An 8,731-nucleotide genomic window follows, 5' to 3' on the forward strand; every position below is an offset into this window, starting at 1 on the left:
TACCTCATAAATACAAGTTCTTGTGGAGGGCAAAAGCCAGGCTTCAAGTCTTTAGGAGGGAACTTCATACACATATATATTTAAATTAAGCTAGAATGAGATTTCTATCTCAGATAAAAATAAAAATAAATACAATAAACATATTAATTATTGTTATTAAGTGAACTTTAATTATTATTGCTTAAAATATTTTTATCAATTATTTTATATAATTAATCTGTAAATCCTTTTATTTAACAACCAGCTGTGAACCCGCGCGTTGCACATGATAATTATTTTTATGGTGGTTTTATTAAATTTTTTATTTACAATTTAAACTAGTTTAATAAAGAGTAATTTATTTCGTAATCATATTTTTATTTATTATAGGAACAATCATAAATCATAAATATAAATTTTGTTGTACCAAAATGGAAACAAAACAATTTTTCTCAGAAATTCAAAAGGCAAGTTAATGAAAATATTCATTTTTAATAAAAGTTATTTATAACATTTTGTGAATCACTAAAAAAATATAAAATTGGGATATTTTTCTTTTAGTTTTAAACAACTTTCTCAAACCTTTTTTTTTTTTTTTGCCTACAATCCAAAATACCAAAAAACGTAATAAAAAAATTAATAACACTTAACAATGATTAATTGGACCAATTAGGAAAACAATTTGTTATTGATAATCTATTAAGGTTTTTTTTTTTTTTTTTTTTGCAGAATTTGTAATTTCATCCACCCAAAACATATTATCAAATAAACAATTATTAGCAACATCTAAGAATTAAATTTCTATATATGCATTGTTATAAAATAATAATAATAATAATTAAAATAAAATTGCAAAAGCTAAAATTTGTCACCCATCTGATTATTTTTGTTTGGCTAACTTTTGCTTTTCTCTAAATAAATGGCATTATAGAGTACTTCTAATACAACTATTAGTAGTAGTTTACCCACCACAAAGGATTAAAAAATAAACAAAAATTAGTAAAGTCTCATAGTTTAACATCTAAATTGAGCATTATAAAAAATCATGTTATGTAATATAATAAATATCAAATTATCCAAATCACGCTATGTAATAGAATAATATTATATTTTTATATGCTATCTTTAATTCTTTATAACGCAATAGGACAATATTTAACAATTAAAAAAAAAAACAACAACAATTTTAAAAACAAAACTAAATCGCATTAACCCAAAGTAGAGTTTTAAAGAATATAAAAAACTATCAACCTAAAGCAGAGATGCAAGAAAAAAAAAACCACCAAGAATTGAGAGAGAGAGAGAGAACATTTTTATTGTAAGGGAAAACTATGCAAAGAATGGAAGAGATAGTGACAAATTTATAGTAAGAGGGTGTGAATAAGAAGAGACAAAAATAGAGGAAAATGAAAGGAAAAATGAAGAATGATATTAATGTAGAGGGTAGTGAGGAGATGAAAAGGTAAGAGAGGGAGAAAGGTTGGAAAAGTAGTGGAGAGATGAAAAGGTAAAGGAGGGAGAAAGGTTGGAGAAGTGTAAATATTAAAAAATATATATGTTAAAAAATTATAGGAAAATTGGAAAGAAAAATGATAATGATGTGAACGCTGATGTGGCTTAACTGAAGCACAATAACAATAAATGCTACACTTCAGCTTTTAGATATATATAGATTTAACTCAACTTTGATAACTAATGGTCTTTGTAATTCTATTTGAGAAAATTTTTATTGTGTTACATTTGTTTTTCTTTCTTCTCTCAAATCTCAACCATTCCCTTGTCACACCCCCTTGTCTAATTTTCTTTTTTATGTTTTATTTAGAATCACCCATTGTCTAATTGTTTAATTGTCTTTTAGTATTAACATTTACTAACTATGGATTAACTGATTGGCCCATACTCTAATCCCCACTTAACAAGTAAAAAATAAAATTCATATTAAATTCAACCACACCACTCGCAGATTAGATCAAAAGTATAAATTAATCATTATTTTATTTAACAATTCAACTCAACTTTGACAATTATTGGTCTTTGTAATTCTATTAAGAAAATTTTTGTTGTGTTAACATTTAGTTTTTGTCTTCACTCAATCACTCTTCTATCCCACACCCATTGTCTTTTTTTTTTTTAATCATCCTTTGTCTAATTGTTTAATTGTCTTTTAGTGTTAGCATTTACTAACTACTAATTGACTAATTGGCCTATGCCTTAATCCTCACTTAACATATAACAAATTAAAAACACATTCAAATTCAGCCACTCCACTCAAGGATTTGATCAAAAATATAATTAATGAATTGTAACTTTATTTAACAATTCAAATCAACTTTGGCAACTATTGGTCTATGCAATTCTTTTTTTTTTTTTTTAAATTGTTGTGTTAACATTTGTTTTTGTTTTCACTCAATCATTTCCCTGTCCCGCGTCCTTTGTTTAATTTTTTATTTAATTTACTTTTTTTAGAATCATCCCTTCTCTAATTGTTTAGAGGGTGTTTAGGAGAGTAGTTTAAGTTATGTTGTTTGGGTGTTTTTGATAAATATGTGGGTGAAAAAATGTGTGAAAAAATGTGTATTATTGTTTAAAATGTGTGAAAATGTGTTTAAACAAAGCTGCCAAACACCCCATTAATTGTCTTTTACTGTTAACATTTACTAACTACTAATTGATTGACTGGCTCATGCCTTAATCCCCACTTAACAAATAACAAATTAAAAACAAATTCAAATTCCGCCACCCCACTTGTAGATTTGATTAAAAAAAATTTAATTAATTGTAACTTTATTTGCAAGAATATATTGTTAAGGGGATCGTATTCAAGTTTATTTCAATTGGACTTGGACTTAAAAAAGATTTAGATTTAGTGACTCAAGATGTTCAAATTTTTATTTTAAGGGGTAAAAAAAAACATATATATATATATATATATTAATTACTAGCTCAGGGGTTCATTTAAATCCTAAACCAAAGCTAACACCGCCCCTATGTACACCACAAATAGTTATGCAATAGTTTGTACCTTAATTTTTTTAATTAAATTTAAACACAAGATTGTATTTACCAAAAAAATACAAACAATATTATCTTTTTTTAAATTTAGGTTCAATTTGTTACTTTTTAATTATAGGATTTAGTTTGTTACACCTACAACTATAGGATCTCAAATATAATTTTCCAAAAAAGAAAATACAACCTAAAGATGTTTCCACTCTTACCTTACGTTTCTTAATTTAATTCAAAAACATGATTGTATCAATAAAATACAAATAATGTGCTTTTTAAGGATGATTAATTTTAATGTAGTCATATGTTTAAATTTAATTAAAAACCCTAATTTTCAATTAAAAATGAAAAAAAAAAATTCATCAGTTGCGCCATCTAATCAATGTACCTAAGTTTTTCTTCTTTTTAATATCTTATTAGATATTAGTGATAAAGAATTCTAAACCGTGCTTTGCAAGAAACAAGCTTCTTGTTTTTCTTCTAATTATTATTTATTGGTGGGTGGATCATAATGGTGACAAACAAAGAGCCTGCACAATACAAAGCAGAAACATTTATGCAATAATCCATGTACTCCACAAATAGCCTATGCCCCTCAAAAACCAATTTGAATTGTTGCAATAAAAACTTTTGAGACCGAGCAAGGTTTCACAGAGGAAACCAACAACTTCTGCTTTGACTGCTTTGTTATCTTTGCATAATTCCCTGATTCTTTCATTCCCTTTCTACCAAAGAAAACATTGGCTATGGCAGAGGCCATTCTTTCTGCCTTCATTCAAGCAGTGCTAGAGAGATTGTCTACAGAGCTGTTGAACTATGCACATCCAATGGAAGTTAAAAAGGAGCTGGAGAAGTGGAAAAATACATTGCCAGAAATTAAGGCAGCGCTAGAAGATGCAGAGGAGAAGCAGCAAACTGAGAGGGCGGTGAAAAGGTGGCTGGATGATCTCAGAGACTTCGTTATGATTTGGAAGACATGCTGGATGAGTTTGCCACAGAAGGAAAGCTACACAAGTTGAAGGGTAAAGCTAAGGCCAGCACAAGTAAGGTACAGAAGTTCGTCTCCACTTATATTACTTCTTTGAGTCCAAGTGCTTTTATAATCAATAGTAGGATGGGGTCAAAGATAAAGGAAATCAGTGCTAGATTTGAAGATATAATGACAAAAAAAAGTAAGCTAGATTTGAGAGAAAATGTTGAAAGGAAGTCGTATGGAACAAGAGGGAGATTGCCCCCAACTTCCTCAGTGAATGAAGCTCATGTTTATGGAAGGGAAGATGATAAAGAGGGTGTACTTCAATTTTTGTTTAGTGAAAATTATAGTGCTGATGAAGTGTCTGTGATTCCCATTGTTGGTATGGGAGGTATAGGAAAGACAACTCTTGCCCAGCTTGTATACAATGATGCTAAAGTGAATAGCTATTTTGATATGAAAGCATGGGCTTGTGTTTCTGAAGAGTTTGATGGTGTTAAGGTTACAAAAACAATTCTAAAATCTTTCTCCTCTGATAACTGTGATGACAATGATTTAAATTTGTTGCAAGTGAAACTAAAGGAAAAACTGTATGCAAAGAAGTTTCTAGTCATTTTGGATGATGTTTGGAATGAAAACTACAACGATTGGACCATTCTCCGTGCTCCTTTTGAAGTAGGGGCTCCGGGAAGTAGGATTGTAATCACAACTCGCAATGAAGGTGTTTCATCAATGATGGGCACCATTCCAACGTATGCTTTGAAAGAGTTGTCAGATGATGCTTGTTTGTCTATATTTACCCGAAATGCATTGGGGACCAAAGACTTCAATGCACATCCAGACCTTAAAGATATTGGTGAGGAAATTATTAAAAAGTGTAAAGGCTTGCCTTTGGCAGCAAAGACCCTTGGAGGCCTCTTACGCACTAAACTAGACCGTTCTGAGTGGGAAGATGTGCTAAATAGCAAGATATGGGAAATTCCAGAAGAGAGAAGTGGAGTTGTTCCAGCTCTTATGTTGAGTTACTACCATCTCCCTTCACATTTAAAGAGGTGCTTTGCATATTGCTCAATACTCCCCAAGGACTACGAATTTGAGGAACAGCAGTTGGTACTATTATGGATGGCAGAAGGTTTAATACAACTAAAAGATGGGAGAAAATCACCAGAAGATTTGGGTAGTGAGTATTTTCGCAATCTCTTGTCAAGGTCATTTTTTCAACAATCAAGCAAGGATAAATCATGGTTTCTAATGCATGATCTCATCAATGATTTGGCTCAATGGGTTGCAGGAGACATATGCTTTAGAATGGGAGATAAACTGGAGGTTAATAACATAGGGAAATTTTCTAAACAGGTCCGGCATTTATCTTACCTTGGTGGCCGATATGATGGCACTGAAAGGTTTGAGGCTTTTTCTGAAGTTACATGTATACGTACCTTCCTACCTCTTATGTTGCCAAATCCAGGGCACTGTTACTTGACAAGTAATGTTCCTTTTAATTTTCTTCCAAAATTAAGGGTGCTCTCTTTGAGTAGATACTGCATAACTGAGCTACCTGATTCCATTGTTGATCTGAAGCATCTACGGTACATTGATCTTTCTCATACTAGAATCAGAAGCTTGCCTGAATCAATAGCCTTTCTCTGCAACTCACAAACATTGATATTAGAGAACTGTGTTTATCTAAAGAAATTGCCTTTGAAGTTCGAGAATCTTGTCAAACTGCGCCACCTCAATATTCTAAAAGCAGATTCATTGGAAGGAATGCCTCCACAACTAGGTAAATTAACTTGTCTCCAGACATTGTCTAATCTAGTTGTGGGAAAAGGCCATTGCTCCAAGCTAAAGGAGCTTGGCTTTTTGACACATATTCGAGGGACACTTTGCATTTCAAGATTGGAGAATGTCACTGTACCCAGGGATGCAAGGGATGCTAATTTAATTGGTAAGCCCGGTCTTAATGAGTTGCTGTTGGAATGGAGTAGCAAAATTGATGAGTCACAAGACAGAACAAATGAATTAGAGGTACTTAACATGCTACAGCCTCCCAAAGCTTTGAAAAAGCTCACTATCAGGTGCTATGGTGGTACAAGATTTCCAACTTGGTTAAGAGGTCCTTCATTTCCTAATATGGTGCTCCTGAGGATTGAAAATTGTAAAAAGTGCACATCCCTCCCACCAGTCGGACAACTACCATCACTCAAAGCCCTTTTTATCAAAGGAATGACCAGAGTGAAAAATGTTGGTCCTGAGTTTTATGGGGAAGGTTGTTCACAACCTTTTAGATCCTTGGAAACTTTGTGTTTTGAGAATATGCAGGAATGGGAGAGCTGGACTCCTTATGGAGAATTCCCATGCCTGCGCCAGATTTCTATTACAAGTTGTCCCAAGCTATTGGGGAAGTTACCAAACCAGCTTCCTTCACTGGAAAATTTTGTGATAAATGGATGTGGACAGTTGGTGGTTTCAGTTTCAAGCTTTCCAATGCTATGCAATCTAGAAATTGAGAAATCCAAAGGGGTAGTACAGGGAGGTAAGGTTGAGTTGAGCTCACTAAACTTCACATTTCTTTCAACAATGTCAGAATTCACATGTCAAACGGAAGGGCCTATACAAGGACTAGAAAAGGTAGAAGACTTGACTATTGATAATTGTGAGGAGCTGGTGTCTTTGTGGTCAAATGATGTGGGATTACAACATCTTCGTTCTCTTCGTGTTCTGAAGATTTCTACTTGTCCCAAACTAATGTCTTTGGTGGCAGAAGAAGTAGAAGAGCAGCTGCAATTTCGTTTGCCATCCACACTGAGAGAAATTGAGATCATAAATTGCAATGCCCTGGTATCTCTACCCAAGGCAATGATGTACAACATCACCTGTCTTGAGCGTATTTCTATTGATAGATGTGATTCGTTGACATCCTTTGCAATAGGCCAGCTACCTCCAACACTGAAGTGGCTAAAGATTGATCGTTGCAAGAATATGCTGATTTTGCTGGAAAAGGATGATATCAATTATTTCTGCAGCAACAAGTCTCTTCTTGAGTACTTGGAAGCTGTTGAATGTCCTTCACTCAAGTCCTTAACATCAAGTGGAGAGTTACCTGCAACACTCAAACAGCTCCACATTAGCTCTTGTCAAAACCTTGAGTCAATAGCAAAGAGGTTACATGACAACTCATCTCTTGAATGCATTAGGGTCTCAGATTGTCATTAGGGTGTCAGATTGTGACAACTTTAAATCTTTACCCATTGGCATACACACCCTCAGTTCTCTAGATGAGATTCACATTTGGAATTGTCCAAGTCTTGTAACTTTCCCAGACGGAGGGCTGCTCCCAACCAGCCTGAGAGTGCTTTGGATTTTCGGTTGTAAAGATATGCAGGCCCTGCCCAACTGCATTCACAACCTCACCTCTCTTCAAGAATTGAATGTATGGGAGTGTCCAGGCATTGTAAAATTTCCGGAAGAAGGTTTTCCCACCAACATAACATCACTTTTTATCTGTGATCTCAACATCTCTCCAATCTTATTTAAGTGGGGTTTGGACAAGTTCACCTCTCTTAGACAACTTAACATTAAAGGTGGATGTCCAAATCTAGTTTCCTTTCCAGAGATGATGCTACCAGCCTCCCTAACCAGCCTCTCCATTCAAACCTTTCCGAATCTGAAGTCCCTGTCTTCCAAAGGCTTGCAAATCCTCACCTCTCTTGAATTCCTGTCAATCTATCAGTGCGAACGGCTCAAGTCCTTTCCGAAGGATGGCCTGCCTCCCTCACTCCTTGAACTTCATATCCAAAGATGTCCTCTGCTGAAAGAACGCTGTAAGAAATTTGTAGGACAAGAGTGGTCCAAGATAGCCCTCATCCCTTGTGTTCAGCTTGATGGCAGGTTCATCTATGAACCAGAAAATGAGAATTGAATTTTGTTAAACTCCATAAGATAAGAAAGAATAGTAGAAGCAGACACTACACTCTTTTCCAGGTACAATCAATATATATATATAAAAGCAAAGACCTCATTGTGTGAGGGTTTAAACTTTTGCCAAGTGATACCTCCTATGAAGTTTCTCTACAATCATCCAACTCTCCCATTAATTGACTGAGTTTGCATCACAACTCTCTCTCTTCTTCATGTCTTTTACACTCTGTTTGTTTCGATGTAAAATATTTTATATGTAAAAAATTTTACAAGTAAACATTTTCAGGAAATAATTTTCAAGTGTTTGGATTGAGCTCAATACTTAGAAAATGCAAATACAAACCAACAACCACCAACCACTACTAACCCAATCATCACAGTCATCACCAGCCACCTAAATCATAACCGGAGAGAAAGAATCAACAAAAGCCAGCCACCCACCGCAGCCCACTCAGCCACCACTACCCCACAAACCCAACCAGCCCGCACTGCAACCCCCAAGCCATCCCAAAAACCCAGATCGTGAAGGAACAAAAACCCAGATCGGCGATTCCAGATCAAAGATCTTAGCAGCAGTGTTTCTAGATTTGAAACTGGATCCAAGCAACGAGCAACAAAGCGGCAGTGATAGCGACCTCGGGCCTCTCGCAGTGACCTCTCCGACGACAAAACAAGTCGAGATTTGATGGTGGTGTCACTAGAATGGAGGCAAAGAGCAGCAAAGGGTGCTGGCTGAGTGGAGAGAAGAGTGGCGTGCCGGTGGGTGTTGTCGCTAATTTGGGCAAGTGTGAGAGTGGATCAGTAAAGTAGGAGAAAGAGGGATAAAGCGTCGGGTGTGACGCTGTGAGATTT

General features: G+C 34.7%; 1 pseudogene; it reads left to right on the top strand.

Moving 5' to 3' along the window:
* Positions 1–3,731: 3,731 nt before the first annotated feature.
* Positions 3,732–7,880, top strand: LOC142616678 (putative disease resistance RPP13-like protein 1; annotated as a pseudogene).
* Positions 7,881–8,731: the final 851 nt, after the last annotated feature.

The sequence above is a fragment of the Castanea sativa genome, chromosome 11, assembly GCF_040712315.1.
Source record: "Castanea sativa cultivar Marrone di Chiusa Pesio chromosome 11, ASM4071231v1".
NCBI lineage: Eukaryota > Viridiplantae > Streptophyta > Magnoliopsida > Fagales > Fagaceae > Castanea > Castanea sativa.